The 18,150-nt window shown below is 49.8% G+C and overlaps 1 protein-coding gene across 3 annotated transcripts in view; it reads right to left on the bottom strand.

The window, feature by feature from the left end:
- Nucleotides 1–12,666, bottom strand: part of Dgk (diacyl glycerol kinase 1) — a 136,259-nt gene extending 123,593 nt beyond the window's left edge. For all 3 annotated transcript variants that reach the window (XR_003113971.1, XM_025305622.1, XM_025305628.1), the window contains exon 1: nt 12,323–12,666. The gene's annotated coding sequence lies outside the window, so the exon portion shown is untranslated. The remainder of the gene's footprint in view (nt 1–12,322) is intronic.
- Nucleotides 12,667–18,150: the final 5,484 nt, after the last annotated feature.

The raw sequence follows: 18,150 nt of genomic DNA, 5'->3' as shown, positions 1-18,150 counted from the left end.
CGTTGCAAAAGAAAAAAAAAAAAACAAACAGATACGTCTCGTCGACAGCACTTTGGCTGGCTACTGGTTCAGCAGAGAAAGTTGCTTCGCAACTGTTGTAAAATTCGTGAATCTAATCGGTGCATGCTCTTAGATTCAGCTAAATTTCAGAGCATACACCAATTAGAATTATGAATTTTATAACAGGTTGCGAAGCAGCTTTTTCTGGTTTTGCTGAACGCAATCAATCAGTCTCGCGTGTACTATTGTACGTTCTTCGTACGTAAGCGGCAATTTTTCGAACACGCACCTTCTTTTCGCAGAGCGAAAAGATTAACTGCCTTCTCTGTCGCTCCTTCTTCTCTGCGTTCTCCACTTTCGCTTTGCATTCAAAAGACTTTGCGCCCCTCATCGTCTCCCTCGAATTTTATCAATTTGTTAGTCCGCGAATGTAAATTACATTCGGAGCAAACTGTAACATCGTAGAAGAAAAATTCTCCCATTCTTTTCTTCTTCTTCTTCTTTTTTTTCGAAAAAACGCCTCGAGGATGTCGACCTAACTGTATTAAAACTTCTACCACGTCCGGCGCATTTTGCGTGCGGCGTGTTAGTCCGCCGCATTGAAATGACGTCTCCAAGACATTCCTCGCAAGACAAACGAGCGCGTTGTTAAACACGAGCCCGAGTTTTATCATCTTCATGATTCAACGGAACTCTTCGAATAATTCCGCGAGATTGCGCCAAGTACGTGCAATATACACTCTCCGAATGCGAACTGGAACGTCCGCTGCGAGTCCGCTCGGCATCGAGTCAGTGGCATCTCCAGGACGAAGCATGCGGCACGTGCATCGCGCGTGCATGAAAATCATCGTTGAAACGTCGTGAGGAAACAATCGGTGCAACAATCGGTGAGCCGATCTTCATCCAACGTCGTTTAACCCATTCGCACCCTTAAGCCCATAATTAATGGCCAATTTCTTCACCTCTAGTTGTTCACCTAAGTTGTCGATAACTTTATTCATGAGATATCTGGCAGAATCGGTTTTCTTCACCTTTGTTAAGTTAAAAATCCGACAGGTAAACTTATCCGGTACCTGAAGTAGCGGATATCTGGCAGATATAAATCCCAGTGCCGTGACATAATTAAAAAATTACAATAATACATAGTCTGCTGTTTGCTGTTGCTATTTTTATGAAAACACAACACGGATTTGTTACTCATGAATATTAATATTTTTGAATCTGATGATAATGATGATGATGATGAGGAATTTGTGAAAAGAAGACCCTACACACAATAAGAAATAAACCGAACAATTTTCAAGATTATTAATACTGTGGAAATTACTTTAATCAGTTAATACTAGCCCGGAGAAGAATATGTCGCTGGCAGAATACGGTGATTTATAGCAAATTTCTAATACATTTTGTGTCAAAAGCTACTAGCATGAAGAATAGCATGAAGAATAATCTGTTAGATACGTAACGTAAAGAGGTTTCAGTGAAGAAACCGAATTTTCAGTTATCTGACGGATATCATCATTATCCGGAAGATCGCTACTGGGAGGTGTGAAGAAACCGGGCACAAGCCGCACATAATGATTGTCACTTATCACCAGCCACGATTCGCGGAATAATCCGCGAGCCACGACGTTCACTTATCACCGACTGCGGAATAATAACGCTCGACGTCCATTTCTCGCCAATCGTATGCGTTAATGAAGGCGGTGATTCAAGTGACAGGCCGACTGTCTCTCTGATTGAGCGTATCTGATTTTTCAAGTTAGCTGCTGATATTTAGTCGAGTGAGTGATGCAAATGGGTTAATCGTGCTAATCTCTCGCACGGCATCGAAATGCCGTCTCCCAATCCATCGCGTCTCCCCGCGTCCCCCGCGAGACAAATGAAACTTCCTCGGCGCGGCGCGGCGGCTGGCCGCTGGCGAGGGCCGCGATAGATTGGCTTTTAACGAACGTTCCTACAGATGGTAGTCGCTTGGCATTCGCGATGTCAACGGCATGCTCCCTCCGCCGCCGAGCTAGTTACCTCGCGGCGCGTAGCCGAGTTGCGAAACTGCTGGCAACGAACGGCACGCCAAGTAACATATCGCGCATAATCCCGATTCAATGACGGCAGCGCTGAAGATCCACGTGGAGGATCTTCGCGGAAGGCGCGAGCCGCCAAGTGAAATCGCCTCGCGCCGCGCGAGCGCGAGCCTCGTTAACGGCCTGGGAGAAACGCAATTAGCTGCGCTCGCGTTAATTCCCTCTCGTCGCCTGCGACCCATGACTTTTCTCATCTTTTTGTCTCCGCTCGACGCGATACGCGAGCCGTATTAATTGTACATGCGCTCCGCGCATGAGGAAGAGAGAGAGAGAGAGAGAGAGAGAAAGAGAGAGAGAGGGAGACGGGGAGGAGGAGGAGGAGGAGGGGGGGGAGAGGAAGAACAGACGTTGTTCTTCGCGAACGGCCGCGACGTCAATCGCGTCAACGACGAGCACGCTTTTTCCCGAACCCGACGAACCGTCGCGGACAATGTGACTCTGCGTGTCCTCGCCCCTGCCTCGATTCCCTCCCCCTCCCCTCCCCAGTCGTGCGCGTAATCTCTGGAAATGCAATTTTGCGGTTTACCTATTGGCGCGTTCTCACTCACAATACGACGTGACAAGCCGCTTCGGTTACATTGTCGCCGGTAATTGAGAGTACTAGTTGTACACACGAATGTATGTATGCGGGTACGTACGTGTGTGTGTGTGTGTGTGTGTGTATGTGTGTAGGTGTAAGGGGGTTACGTTACACAGCTCGGTACAAAGTTATCGCGGTTGCAGGGCGCGGAGACGACGGACGACGTCTAACTTGCCCGTACCGTTAGCAACCCTCGTCGGACGCGGCGACGTGCTCGCTGAGGCATTGTCGAAATTATGCAACGCCTCATTCTTCGACGAGGACACCGCTGCCATGTCGCCCAGCATCGGGAGGACGCACAGGCACGTGCGTCGCGGACGGGAAAGAGATGGAAATGGGCGGCACGTCACGCTGGGCTCGTGCGTCGCTATGGTAACGCATCCTCCGTTGGTGGTTGACCTTGAGCAGGGTTGAAGAGGGTTCGGAAAACGAGGGAAAGACAGAGAGAAGGAGAGAGGGAGAGAGAGAGAGAGAGAGAGGGGAGGGAGAGAGGGGGAGGGAGGAATGGAGAAGGAGAAAGAGAGAACAAGCGAAGGGGGTAAAGGCGACGCGGCCGGGAGGAGAAAGGAGGTGAGAGGGAGAGAGAGAGGGAGAGAGAAAGAGGGAGGGAGGGAGGGAGGGAGAAGAGAGAAAAAGAAAAGAGAGGAGCTTCTGGTGGTCGCGCGCTGAAAGTTCGCGCAAAGAGGAAAGAGAGGGGAAGATCGGGAGAGAGGCGCAAAGTCGACGGAGAGTCCGAGCGGGCACTTCTCGATATCAGAAGTGCGCGCGGAGGGTTTTGTTTTCCTTCCTCATGAAACGAATCGGCCGCGCGCGGCCGACTTCCTGTTCTTGGAGAGGCTCATTGTCCTGAACATGGCTGAGCGTCAGAGCCGAGAGAACCATGTTGAATGCACGGTGAAAATGTCGCTGCAGTCAGCAGCCGTGCGTCGCTTGCTTGCTTGTTGCTTCATTATCGCTTGGCGCGAAATCGCTTGGCGCGGAATCGCCGAGGCTGTGCGCCGTTTCTCAATTTCGCGATCGACTCCCCGAAACCTGAGAATTACACCCGCCGGAGCGATGAGCGACTGCTTCCGCATGCCGCCGCGGCGACACTTCGCTTTCGCGTCACGAAGACGATGCGCGATAACGAAGATCGATAGTGGATCGCGGCGTTTAACGCCGTGCCCTCTTCCTCTTCCTCCCGCCCCCCCTCCCTTCTTGCCACCTCATTTTCCGGGCGAGCCCTTGAATTTCGAGCTTAACGATCGAGCGTTTTCGCGCGCGCCGCGCGCCGTCGGCGGCTGTTTGAGATTCGAATCTACCCGCGTAAGAAAATCGCTCGCAAATGCGCGGCGCGCGCGCGGAATATCATTAAGCGGCAATGCATATTCATGGCCGCCATAGGGGCGTAAAAGTCACATTTGCTTGTGCGTCGCGTGCACACACGTTCGTCCCGCGGGACGGACTCGCGATCGTAAAAAAGGCGGGGAGGATTCAGTCGAGAGGGGGGGGGCACGTGCGCACGTCGAGTATACACTCGACACGGTTAATCCAGGCAAAGGCGCGGTGTATCTTCGCGCGACATGGACGCGCGCGCGTTTGCAGTTAGCCGTAGGGATGCCGATTTTAAATCGACTTGACCCTTTAACGCCCGACTTTTTTTATAAGTGTTTTAAGAATAAAATTTGAGTTTTTTCGAACCGAGACTCTATAAGTAGGGATAACCGAAGAAAATATCAGAATTTTATATCTACGAGGAACTACCTTTCCAAGCAGAAACTACTACTCCCAGAAGCGAAAGATACGCCTGATCGGTTAAATTTTTTTTCTTAGTTTTAATAATTTTGTATCATACCTAATGGTTGGAAAAATTGCTCGAAACATAAAACTCATATTCGGAACTTGATCTTTATTTACCCGAAATGGAATCGCATAAAGCATCGAGAGATGCAGAGGGGAATTTTGCAGGTGTTGCAAATTAGTTTTGCGCACCTGCTTTGCTTCCCTTTCGAGCTGCACAATTGAGAACGTCTTTTACTGTTTTCTTTAACAGGCATGTGCTTGTTGTAACACTTATATTCTATTCATTTATTAGTGCACTTCTAGATGTCAGTAACAATGCTAACTATGCCTGCTTGGAGTTTGACAAACAAAACATGTTATCATTAAAACTGAGCTAAAAACAGACTAAACCGAATCTGCACACAATCTATATACCATTTTTTAGAAGAAGAACCTTCACCTTTACAGTGGTGCAAAGAAAACGAAAATATCTCCTTTTTTGACTAAATTATAGATTCTTAAGTGCGTTTCTGGTAACTATGGTTACCAGCAGCCATTAAAGAGTTAATCGAAGATCGATTAATCGGAACCTAAAAGATCGATTTTCTGGAATCGATACTTTACAAACCGATTTTTTAAAGATCGATTCTTTTCTTCGCGATTCCAATCGATCTTTAAGGGGACTGAAGGGTCAGATTACAGATAAGAATCGTGCTTGTTTTTGATAATGATTTTGTGACGAACTGAATAAATGTGCAAGAATGAAAATTTTACATATATTTATATAACATATGAAGAATAGAAAAATTTTGTTTTTAAACAAATACTCATATAAATATACGTCCAACTGAAATTCTAAACGCGTGTTTCTCGAAATTTTATTGTTCAACTTTTTGCAGTGATTTCTCCGAAACTGAGCTTCGTATCAATTTGAAATTTTAAAGCAATAATATTTGTTCATGTGGCTCTCAGGTGAACCATGGACAACTCCGTCAAAATATTGCATTTCGAGATATTAATTTTTTTATTGTAAAAGAACTGAAAAATTTGAATTTTTTCCTAATAATAGCTGCCATTTTGTTAATTTTGTTCGATTTTTTTTCTAGTGGCTCACCGGATAATGATAAGCCTCCTCAAGATTTCTAGCTAAAATTCGCTCTGATCGGACCACCGAGAGTCGAGATATTACTGCAAAAACGATAATTAGAAAAAAAAAAGGAGAGTGTATCTCATATATATTGTATATTTATACGAGTATTTGCTAATAAACAAAATTTTTCTACTCTTCGTATGTTGTATAACTATACCTAAAATTTTCATTCTCGCACATTTATTCAGTTTGTCACAAAATATTATCAAAAACAAGCACGATTTCTCAGCAATCTGACCCTCCAGTCCCCTTAAATCGATCTGTTTGAAAAAAAATCGACATCCCTAGTTAGCCGGCAGAATTTTCCGGAGCGTCGCTTGCTCGCTCGCTCGAATTCGGAATTCGGGTCGGCCGCGCGGCGCGGCGTTTGCACAAACTCAAAGCCGAAAAGAACCGGCTTTCAACAGGTTGTTGATTTCGCGCGCGCGTCCGCCGTCTCCCTCCGTCTTTCTTCGAATCAGCGCGAAAAAAGACCGCGATATAAATTTTAAATGTTGCGCACGCTGATAATCTCCGCGGCTTTCGCTCACTCTCTCACACTCTCGCGCGCAATAGATTTGTTGTAAATCTTTTTTCCCTTTCGTTCCCTTCATCGTCAACTTGTTTTCCTGCCGAAACAACGAGAATAACTGCGATTTTACTGACCAATTTCTCTTCGCTCCACGCGCCGCGCGTTGCGACGGACAATCGACGGCAACCGCCGATCGGAGTGTTTCGCGTTAGCCGAAGATTCATCAATTCGCAGAGCCGGAAGATGTCAATCGACCCGTTTGTCCCTTTATATCCTTTTTGTTCTTTCGAAGGCAAGGCAGAGACATGAGGTTCATCCGAACGCCCATAGCTATCGCGGGATTTGATCGCCGATATTTGGGATGGGATGGGTCAAAGCTTTAAGCACTCTGCACCAGTAAAACTGCAGCAACGGCGATATATCGCGCAACTTGCGTAAACGGGTCCTCATCGTATCTCGCGAAAGCCGATTATTGTCCCGGCGCGAGCGGCACCGTGAGAACAGCGCAAAAATAGCGCACGCGCTCACCTGTGTGTGCATCACCCTAATTCCTACGATAGAAAACTACGGGCGATTTCCCGCGAAAAAGAGACGCGAAGAGAAAGAGACGAGTAACTCGTGTCCGAACGTGCGCAACACGCTCGGTCTCTCCTCTCTCTCTCTCTCTCTCTCTCTCTCTCTGGACGAGAGCGGCCGCGTTTCGCTCACTCGTTCGACCCGCGGGAATATCGTAATTTATACGGACGGGAACAGGATGTGCGTAAAACCGCGCTCGCCGTGGTGTCATGGAAGAATAAATTTGAAGAAGTACATAAGCATCCAGAGGGGAGAAGGGAGAGAGGGGGAAAAAGGAGAAACTGAACTGACGTGGGAACTGAATTCCGGTCCGGCACAGTTTCCGCTAAATCGAGCTCACTGCCTTCTCTCTGTTCTTGCAAATTTGTAAAGTTTATCTTATTTATCATCGACGCCTTTCCTGCATTAATTTTTCGCGAAACACTAGATTTGCATAAGTATTGTGCGCGCGCGGAGAAATTTAAACCCGCTTCCTCCAGAGTTGAATCCCTCTGCGCACTTTGCGAACGCGAACTTGTTCCCGCTTATTTTCTCGTAACGATACGAGAGCGAAGATATTTTCCGCGAAGTTCGAAAGCTCGGTGGGGGGATCGAACACCTCCGCCGAGTCTTCCGAAACACTGGCGAAAAGTTCGCCAAAATCGCCGAGTAAGTGTTCTTGCGGCCATCACGGGAGAGGGGGAGAGAGTTTCTTCTTTTCCGACAATTTAGAGCGAAGATAATAGAGCGGCGTACTGAATCAACAACCTGTTGGAATTCCGTTACCTCGCTAAGCAGTTACTGCGCTCGCCCGTACGTAAAAACGACTTCCGCAGAGCGCGGCGGTGCGGCTCTTCATTCACGATGACGGCGGACGGATTCGCCAATCGTGCCCGGGAATATCGCGGGCGCAGGTGACACTCGTCGTCGAGATGGATGCACAAAGCGAGAGCGACAGCGGCGAATGAAAGTGACGTTTACGGGGCGCAGAAACGAGCCCGCAAACGCGCGGATCGCTCGCACCACCGCGCGAGCGTCGCAAAGAGAAGGAACGCCGCGCGGACGAATCTGCGGGCGAGTAATAATTCGCGAAGAAGTCGCGGGAAGCGATGAAGAAGACAGCGCGCGCGGGAAGCGAGGGGAGGACAGTTGACGCAACCGTGCTCGACAATTAGCGGCTCGGCGGACGCGGAAAATTATTTTCGCCTGCCTCATCGGCGGACTTCGCTTCAGACCAGTGTTTCTCAACTTTTCTTACCTCACACTTGAACTTACAGTTCAACTTCCGCGGCATACTTAAATTATGATGATAAAAAAAAGGATAAGAAAGAATGTGCCTCTTTTGGTTTATTTATTAACACGGACAAAATGCGCCGTCACGGCGAAAAAATAAAACGAAACAATTTGTTATGATCTGTGAGAAAAAGATAACAATTGAAATTCTTGAAAATTTTCGCGGCACGCCGGTTGAAAATCACTGCTTTAAATCGCGCCTCGAAAGAGAGGATTTCGTATTCTCACACGAAAATTCGTAAATTTATCTTCTCGCTCAAAGTACGGAACTCTCTCTCTCTCTCTCTCGTTGCGACCATTTCAGTTCATTGTTATTTCAGCATTATAATTTTTTAATCATATTCCTCTCGCTAATAATTGTTTGCGCAAGTCATATTTTCTCTCTCCTAATGATAAAATCCTAAAATACGCGCATAAATTCTTTTTTCCGTTAACAATTCCGTACTGTTAATAAATATGTAAATGACGTTGCATTGCAATATTTATGATACAGGATATTATAATAGATTATATATTAAATAATATCTCATAACACACACACATACACACACGGCGATATATAATTACAGGCTATCATCATCGACAGGCACTTTTTCATTAAGCGACGGTCGCTGGCGGAGTGAAGCCTCGCCGCGTACACGCGACGGCGGCCGTCAAAGTGTCAAAACAAAGTCTCATCGCGGTGTCAATGTCAACCCGATCGCGTCGCGTCGATCCCGGCGTCAACGGTGCGATCCGATTGATCCGCAATTTGCAAAATCAATCGGCCGGTCCGATAAAACACACGCGGCGCCGATCTCGGCGGCGCGGAGATACGCCGTTTTAATTGTCACCGCCGCCGCCGCCGCCGCCGCCGCCGCACCTGGATATCGCGTCGTCCGTTGGGCGCGTTTGTCGTCGTTCGCGCTTGAATCCATTAAAACCGATGCGAGGTGATAGCACTCGCCGATCCGGTACGACCTCGACCCGACTCAGCTCGGTTTATGGCGTGCTTCGCTTCGCGCTCGTAAAAAGTCGCGCGTTAAAAAAAACGCGCGCGCACTCGGAAACAACGCGACCACACGACGCGCGTCGTCGGTCCCACGAGGAGGGGAATTTCGGCGATGCAGCTACACGCCGTCGTCGTCCGTCGGCGGCCGAGCCGGCGTGAGAGATTAGTCTTGAATTAAAGCCAACTTTAAATTAATAGTCCGTTCGCCGGCAAGACAAGACAACGCCCCAAGGGCGTTTCATCAACCATTACTATATGTTTGACGGACGCTCGGACTATTACTCTTCGAGGCGGACTCCTCCCTGCTCCTTCCCCTCTCCCCCCCCCCTCCCCCCGCCGCCGGCATGATCCCCGATTGCACAAACTTGCGAAGAATCTCGGAGTCATGGTTTATGTTTAGACGCGAAGAAAGAGAGCGAGATACGACGGACGACGGACGCATCCGCCGCCATTCACCGCCGAGAATTTTTCGCTCGCAAACTGGTCTCGCGCGAGTAATGTCCGTTTCTACCGATGTCATGATTAAACGTTCACGCGAGTTTGTTCCGAATAAAGCTGAGACCCCCCCGAAATAATAAAGTAGAACCCGTGAAACGTGCCAGTTGCACGACTCGCGCCTCTCTCTCCATTGGGATAAATATCGACGGTTTTCCAGACGACAGCCACTTTCTCATCGCGCATTCGCATCGCGGGAGATTCCGCGACGAGGACGCCGAATGTAATCGAAGGACTCAACTCGTCGGTGCGCGCGCGCGCGCGCGCGTGGTAGAAGTTTTGTTGATGCGCATCGTCGACGCCGACGTTGAAATTGCGTTGGAGCTTTCGAGTTAAACGCGTTGGCTCTCTCGCCGCCGCCGCCGCCCGCCACCGCGAGCGAGCGCAAAGCAGCGGGAACAATCCGCAGTGAGCGAGCTGTGAATATTACACACGCGTCGCGCGCCGAATCCCTCGCGACGATTCTTCGCGCTCCGCGAAGAGCTGCCTCGCGCGGAGCGCGTTTAAAGCCGCGATTGCCGAATTCGCGTTTCGCGACTCGCGCGCGTGGCGCGAGTCGCGACAGCTGCGAATCGAATCCTCTATTCTATCTCTTGCCAATTCCGACGTCTCCGGTATCTTCCTTCCTTCCCTTCCCCCTCCCCTCCCCCGCCCCCAATTTCGTCGAGGGCGTCGGCCTCGCAGTCAGACGAGAGAAAAGCGAGTCGCGTATCGCAGAGGCATGCGACTAAACCGTTCGATTAATTCGCGAGCGTCTGTTTATCGCTGAGCACGCTCGCTTGCTCGCGAGAGAAAGAGAGAGAGAGAGAGAAAGAGAGAGGGGGGGGGGGGTAGGCAGAAACGACGAAGAGGCGCGAGTTCCGTCAACGAAAGGGAGCGATGAGATCCGGATGCTTCTGTAAATCGCTATCGCATGAAGAGTAGTTTTAAACTAAGTTACCAGGCGACGACGGAAACGCGCGTGAGCGCTCGCTGGTGCAAGGAGACATCGCTTTTTCAAGCTCACTCTGATGTTAATGCATCCGAAGCCGCGAGATTCTACCTTCCGCGGCGGCGGCGGCGGCGGCGGCGGCGGCGGAGGAACGAGGGCGTCGCGCCGCATGTCGCGTGAATACATGCATCGATATGTATATATATACATATATATATCTATGTATATATGTATGTACGTATGTACATATGTACATATGTATGTATGTATGTACGAGGTATGTATGATACCGCTGCGAAGGTCAAAGGTTAAAAGGGACCGCCGACAAAGAGCATGGAATTGGCCCCGTTTCGCGCGAAGCACGCGCTGAATTTCGAGCACGGCCCGCGCGCCAATTAAGCGTCAGCGACAAAAGCGGAGGCTGAATTTAAAAACGCACGCCGGGCTGGATGTTAATTATCTCGATCCGGGGGCCGAGTGTGTGTCGCGGTGTCGTCGTCGCCGGATCACCAGCCAGCCGGCGACAAGCCGGCGCGGCGGCGCGAGGGCCGTGCGGAAGCGCGTTCCAGCGAGTGAACGTTGATTGCCCCGCCGATGATTGCTGCGCGAGATTTCGCATTTTGCAGCGCGATCGATCGTGCTTATCGATTAATCGCTCGGGCAGAGGGGGAGGCGCACCAAGTCCCGCTCAATTAGCGCGAAGACGCGCACACGTTCCGCCGCGGCAAATCGGAACGAGCTGAGCGTCCGACATCGACGACGACTCGCACGCGGGAAGAAACTTCGCTTAATTACAGCCAACCGCGTGCGCGACCGACGGCGACCACCGACAATCTGAATTTGCCAATCTCGGATTGGCGATTCTCCGTCAATTAGCCGCTCTCACGCGGCAAATTACAGTCTGTCTCGCCGTAACGCCGTCGCGAAAGAAGGATCTCTGATTGCGGACGGGGAGGGGGGGGGGAGAGGAGAGCGGCTCTCTGCGAGGGGACCGTGCGTTGATACAAACTACTGGCTGGAACTCATTAAGGAATTTTGGTACGCAAGGTCGAGGTATTAGCGGGGATTAGCGGCGTTGCCTAAATGAGGTATTAATTAGTATACCAATTTTCGCTTGAGTAACATTCTGTGCTACTATGCGCCTGTCTATGCGTGTATATGTGTGTGTGTGTGTGTGTGTGTGGTGAGACAGCGGTTTACTTGTTAAATTTTCTAACCTCAGCTAATGTCTCCCCCCCTTCTCTCTCTCTCTCTCTTTTCTCGCTCCCCCTTTTCCAGCGCGCGGTGTCTTAAAAAGTCTTTAAGCTGTCGTTTATTTTTCACGCACGAGTCTCATAGGAGAGAGAGAGAGAGAGAGCGAGAGAGCGAGAAAGAGAGAGAGAGAGAGAGAGAGAGAGAGAGAGGAAGGGAGAGGAGAGAGATTACAGATAACCCTTTTATAATTGTGTAAATTTCGCGCGGTCGTGTGTACTTACGCAAAACAGCTCGCTACGATTTTTATCGCGCGTCTCTCGATTCCTCGTGAACCCCTCCGGCGAGGAGGGATCGCCCCAGCTTACCGTAAGCTCGGCTCGCGTCCACGCTTCCTTCCTTATTTACTCTCACGCATCATCACACGAAGAAGAACGATCGCCTAACGGAGCACCGAGGCGCGCTCCGAGAGAGCAAAAGCATCGTATCGTCTCGTTCAATCGGCGTCTCTCGCGCGTCTCGATGGAACGCCGATCGCGAGCGCTGACAAGAGAGCGCACTCTTCCCTCCGAGCGATCGAAGCGCGAGGAATAAAGACAGATCGCCGTGACCGGCGGCGAGGACGCAACGACGATCGCCGGTCGGCTACGCGTCCGCGCGAGAGACGGAACGGAGGGAGTCGTAACGGAGGAAAGAGAGAGAGAGAGAGAGAGAGAGTCGCACGCGCGTGAGACGTATCTCGACTGGGAGAAGAGGAACAAACGACGACGGTGTATTTACCATTTCATCGCGCCGGCGGACCAGGACGCTTCGCTCCGGGTCGCGTCGCTCACATCCTCCACATCATCCTCGGCCGGCGCCCTCCGTGGACAGCGGGGGCGGATGCGTGAGTAACTCCGGACGAAGAGCAGCCAGGAGGGCCAGGAGGGACGGCCAGAAGGGATCCAAGAGGATCCGGAAGAAAGGGCTAACGCGAATCGATCGCGGGAAGCGCGTGCGGCGACCGGTACCACCGTCTGTCGTCGCGTCGATAGTCTGCGAGAACGGTTCTTTTTTTCTCTTGCAAGCTGCGTTCAGACAGCAGGAGAGGAGACAGAGAGACAGAGAGAGAGAGAGAGAGAGAGAGAGAGAGAGAGAGAGAGAGAGAAAGAGAGAGAAAGAGACACCGTATGTGCGATACACGACGCAAACGTTCCGAACGATGCGCACACGCGTGAGGCGCGGGACCGACTGGCTTCAGCTCGCTCTCTGCGATCTCAGCCCCTGCGTTAGCGCCACCTGCTTCGCACGGATGCTGCCCCTGCTGCCGCCGCGCCGCGCCGCGCCGCGCCGCGCTGCCACCAGCGGTACATTCCTCGTCTCGTGGCACGTCACTGCTCCCTGCGGGGGCGCGATGCGGGGTTGCGGAGTACGCGTGAGTCGAAAGAGCGCGGAAGAACGTCGGAGGAGCGAGGGGGACGTTTTCGGCGACCTGGTGTGTTTCCTCCTCTCCATCCATAGATCAAGATTGTAGCTGTGATATCGTCGCGAGAGGAAGAGACCGGGGGCCGGGGGTTGTGTGCGGACGGTAACGGCGACGGTACGTTCGTCTGCGGGACGCATGTCTTTCGGCATGTTCTTCCTTCCGACGAGATTAGGAGCACATCAAGTGGCGCAATGATCGCGAGCATGATCGTAGGAGAACAGAGATTGAACGGCCGAGTTGAGACGTGACGTCGGCACAATTAGAGAGATACCCGAGTAGAAAAATTAATAGGACTCTGATGTTTCTCTTCCGAACGAAGAACGTTCGGAGGAGAATGAGAAAAAGAGTTCGAAGAGAATGAGGATCTGATTATTTTTCTCGAACATTAGTCGGGCCCTGGTAGGGGGTAGAAAGACAAGGACCCGATAAGATATGTTTACAAATGGTTTAACGGGTCCTTATAAGGCAATATTATGAGGTCCTTGTAACGAAATATTTTTTACGATTGCTTGAGTAAAAATATTCCTTCTTATCGTCCCAAGAAATTTCTTTATTTCTTTATAACCCTTGTTAGTAGACAATTTTTAGTAGAGAATTTTATTTTAAATCGATTATCTTCAGAAAGGAAAAATCATCACCGGCGCATATTATGCATCATTATTAGAACGTTCGAAGCCTCCTGCGACTTTTTTCACTTCCGAGCACAAAGAACGATCGGGAGGAAAAAGTTCGCGACCGATGAGTGAAATGATTGCCGCCGGAAACGAGTATTTTGCAGGACCCAACTAATTACCTTACCGACGGAATGAGAAGACTAGAAAAGCGACGGACAAAGCGTACCGAGCCGAAGGGAGACTATATCGAGAAACAAAAGCCATTTTGCCGAAAAATGTTAGTTGGTTCGAATTGTTATTGGCTCGCACCTTCCCAAATAAGCCGCGTAATTGCGTGGCGATCGGAGTAAAAGCGTACGAACGCGAAAAATGTGTGTACGAGCGTGGAAGCGCCAAGTACTGCGGAGCTCGTTAAGTCCGCTCTTTATAGCCGCACTTGTTGCAACTATCCTGCTCGGTGTTTCAGCTCTTTCAATTTCGCCGAGCGACCCGGGATCCCAGCCGGGAGATACAGTGACGGCCGAGCCGCACGAACTCAAGGTCGGAATTCAGCGCCTTGAGTCGAGCCGAGCGAGTGTCTTCGTTCGAAATTGAAGAGCGAATCTGCGAAGTGAGACGCTCCATTCGTACGACGAAAGTCGCTGGAAACATTCGCTCGTATGGATTAAGAGTCCACTCGAAGTTCCAGGGTAACATTCACTCTCCTGCGACTTGGAGTCGGGCGGCGTCTTCGTCGCCGTCTCGAGCGCGTTCTCGTTCGTCTTGAGTGAAGCCGAGAAATTTACGGAGTATCTTCTTGCCTTTTGTCCACCGGTTGTCAGATGCACACCGCTTCGGCGCTTTTAATCATCAGCTTACTTTAGCTTCATTAGAAAACGCAATTGAGGCTAGCGATGGCAAAACAGAGCCATTGTCTCGCGTAGCTCACAACACGCGGACTTATCCAACCGGGAGAGGTCGTCGGCTCAAGGATACTTTGAGAAATGTAAAAAATGTATTCGCGCTTTCGCAAAGGGGATCTCGTATCTACGCAGAGAGGTCTGTTTTTAACGACGTAGAGTTTCTGCCTTTCTCTCTCCCTCCTCCCCTCTTTCCCTCTGTCTTTCGTTGTCGTTTTTCCTTCCGGAATCAACAAAGCGGCAATGCTGAAAAACACGGCTTTTCACGGGCATCTCGCGCGCTCGCTGCAAACCACCGCGCTCTCGCCATTTTCCTTTGAAACTTTACTCCATTAATTGAAGAATTCTCTCCCTTTCGCACACATCGCGCCGCCAACTCTTTTGTCAACCGACTTGTTTCTCCCGCGTTTGCGTTACCGCCGCCGCCGCCGCCGCCGCCGCGGAATTGTTTGCATTCATTACATCCGCCGCGATATGAAAGAGATAGAATTTTGCGAGCACCCATCATGCCTGCGCGCGGTGTTGCTTCAAACACGGCCGCTGTCACACGCCGAGTTGTCGACTGTATAATCAACAGGCAAATATTTTTCCTTTGTAAAATCTCGCCGAGACCGCCGCGCCGCTTTCTCAGGCGGTCGCTGGCTCTCCCTAAATACTATATTGGCTTACGAGTAATTGAACGACAGTGGCCGACAGGAAAACTTTCGGCCGACGCGGAATTGAAGACAAGAAAAGGAGAAAGAAAACGTGAAAGAGAAACGCGATCGAGGAGAAAATTCGCGCGTTCTTTCCTTTTTCTCTTAATCCCTCAACCCTTTCGTTCTCCAAACGTCTCGGCGTGAAATTTCACTCGAGGAGTGATTCTCCCCCGCTCATACGGGCGAGAGAATCCCTCGCTGCGAATCGAGTCGAGTGAATATTTTCACTCGAAATGGAAGAGCGAGTCCGCGACGCGTTCAGCCGTCACAAGAGCAAACCCACTCTAATCCACTCTAATGGATCAAGAATGCACTCTAAGCCGGAGTGAAACACTCTTGCGACGCCGAGTGGCGGAATTGTCGTCAGCGCTTCGAGTGAATTTTCACTCGTCCTCAGCGAGATCTCACTCGAAGAAACTCAGAGAGAGAAAGAGAGGGGGAGAGAGAGAGAGAGAGAGAGAGAGAGAGAGAGCAGGTCTCTCTCTCTCTCTCTCTCCTCTCCCCAGGATCTCCTCTGATTCCGCCGATCGACGAGCTCCCTCGCGGGACGGGAGATCGCGAGCGCGAGGCTCGCCGACCGGCGAACCGAGCCAAGGTAAACAGAGACTGTTCGCACACCGAGGCGACGATGCACCAAGTGCCAAGTGCCGGCGATTCGCCATGCTGACTGCATCCGCGCGCGCGCGCGCGCCCGCGTCTATTGTCCGCGCACACGTCGCTCCCATGATAATTGGAACGCCCGTTGCTGCCGCACCACCCTCTCTACGCCGCAAGCGTGAATTGCCAGTTCTGCGATACGTGAAAATGCGTCGTTCGATCGATGCGTGCGCCAATTTTCGGATTCACGGCATATCGTTGAACCGACGAAGCATCGCGCTTCGGCCCGCGTTCATTGCAGGGTTCCCGCTTGCGGGACGACGAAGACGGACGGCGCGAACTTCTGCGACAGACGCCCCTCGAAGAAGCGTAGAAAGGAAATAAGACGACTCTGAGACATCTCTCGGGCGTTTTTGCTGGCTGCCAGCGGCGAGATTCGTTCGATTCATTTGTCCGCACGAATTAGTCTCTCCCTCTTTCTCTCTCTCTCTCTCTCTCTCTCTCTCTCTTCCAGATTGCTTTGTGACTTGGCACATCGCGGTTCGTCAGCCGAGTACTTTCTCGGCAGGGACCTTGCTCGTTATCTTTTTACTCTTCGCTCTTATTTTATCTTTGTACTCGGACGCGCAGGGTACATTTTTTCTCTTTTTCTCATCGAGGACTTGGACGACTTCGTCGATTGCGATTGATTTCGCCGCGATTTAAGGTCCTTGCACAATGTCAGGCAATAGGAACAGGCAGTAGAAATGAGGAGCAAGAAATTATCGTCATCGATGCACAATAACGCTACGATGATAAGAACCATCCAACCGGAACGTTCGACTTCATAATTGATCTAATCAAACGACACATAATTCAACGTTTTTCTGTATTTTGGATTCATGCTGTGAGGTCAATATTAATGTGTGTATAAACAAAGTAAATCATAGAAACCTGTATTGCATATAATTTTATTAGTATAATAATATTTTCATTCACATCTTTCGCAGATCATTATGGATGACGAAAACACGATGATGTATTTCTCTGCGAGCCGCAATTTCTGTCCGCGCATCCTCTTTCATTTGCGTATCCTTATGGTATTATCGTACAGATATGGGGGAGAACGAACCGTATCGATCAATAATTCATCCCCACATTTTACATGTCTATTAAACGAGTTTTCATCGAATGCATCCAGTCCGTCGTCCAGATACAGATATCTTTCTCTTCTTTATCCTTGAAATGCAGCGAATAGTCATAATGATCTAAGGTATTGCTGTAGAGTTCTACTTGTACAATATGTACAAATATGCGCCACTAAATCAAGCTTCAACAATCTGAACACTCTGATTGGTTCGCAACAGACAATAGGAATAGAATTTCCAACATGACGGAAATCCTGTGTCTGTTACCTATATACTCGTATATGTTCGTTCTGCTTTCACACACGGTTTCTGCTATGTTGGATTTCTTTTCGCTCCCATTCCTTGTTTCTTTTGCTTGCTCCTATCCGCCTGTCGCCTGCACGCAGAAGACTATTCAGTTGATATAATTGAACTTCAGTTACGACAAGCGAAACTTTCGGTTGCTCAGGAACTCAACTGAAAATTCAGCTGTAACGGCAGGAAAATTCAGTTGGAAGGTTTCCGGTGCCCTAAAAATACACATTCGACCACCTCAGCCGGACATTAAGTTGTCAAGAATACAAGTTTCATTCGTCACAACCTATATAGCTTAGTTTATGTTCATCGACTGTCTTCACATGGATCAAACAAAGCGTCTCTATGTACCTAAGTGGAGAAGGAAAACGCACACACGGGTTCAAAATCGCATCGTTGGCATTGATTATTATTAAACTTTTTTCAAACAACAAATCTTCTCGGTCGCGATAATTGAGAAATTTCGCTTTTTTTTTGTGTGTGTGTGTAAAAGTAGCCTTTTGTAAAAGTAGCCGAATATATATTTTGCTGTAGTCACTATCATTTTCGCGACCGAAAATCTCTTCTGTTCCCTCAATCGAAAGCAATTGTTGGCGTGAGTGGTTCTTCAGTTGGCGAAACGGAATTTTCTGTTAGCGCGACTGGATCTCGTGACGACAGAACATTCCTACAGTTGTCGCAAGAGAATATTTTTCTGCGTGTGGCATTGTGCGCGGGCTCCTTTACCGGACACATCAGGACTGACGGCTCAGGCGAAATTCGAATCTGCCCAACGCGCTACCGAACCTTTCAAATCGCTCATATCAGGCCCGATATTGCTGAACTTTCACTCGATCGGACTGCACGGCCAGTCGCGGAGGAGTAATCCTATCGGGTCGCGAATTACGCAGACCTCGCGATATTGCGAAGTCCGA

The sequence above is a fragment of the Harpegnathos saltator genome, unplaced genomic scaffold, assembly GCF_003227715.2.
Source record: "Harpegnathos saltator strain DR-91 unplaced genomic scaffold, Hsal_v8.6 scaffold121, whole genome shotgun sequence".
NCBI classification, from domain to species: domain Eukaryota; kingdom Metazoa; phylum Arthropoda; class Insecta; order Hymenoptera; family Formicidae; genus Harpegnathos; species Harpegnathos saltator.
Note: the sequence above shows the minus strand (reverse complement) of the source record. Positions and strands in the feature narration are given on the sequence as shown.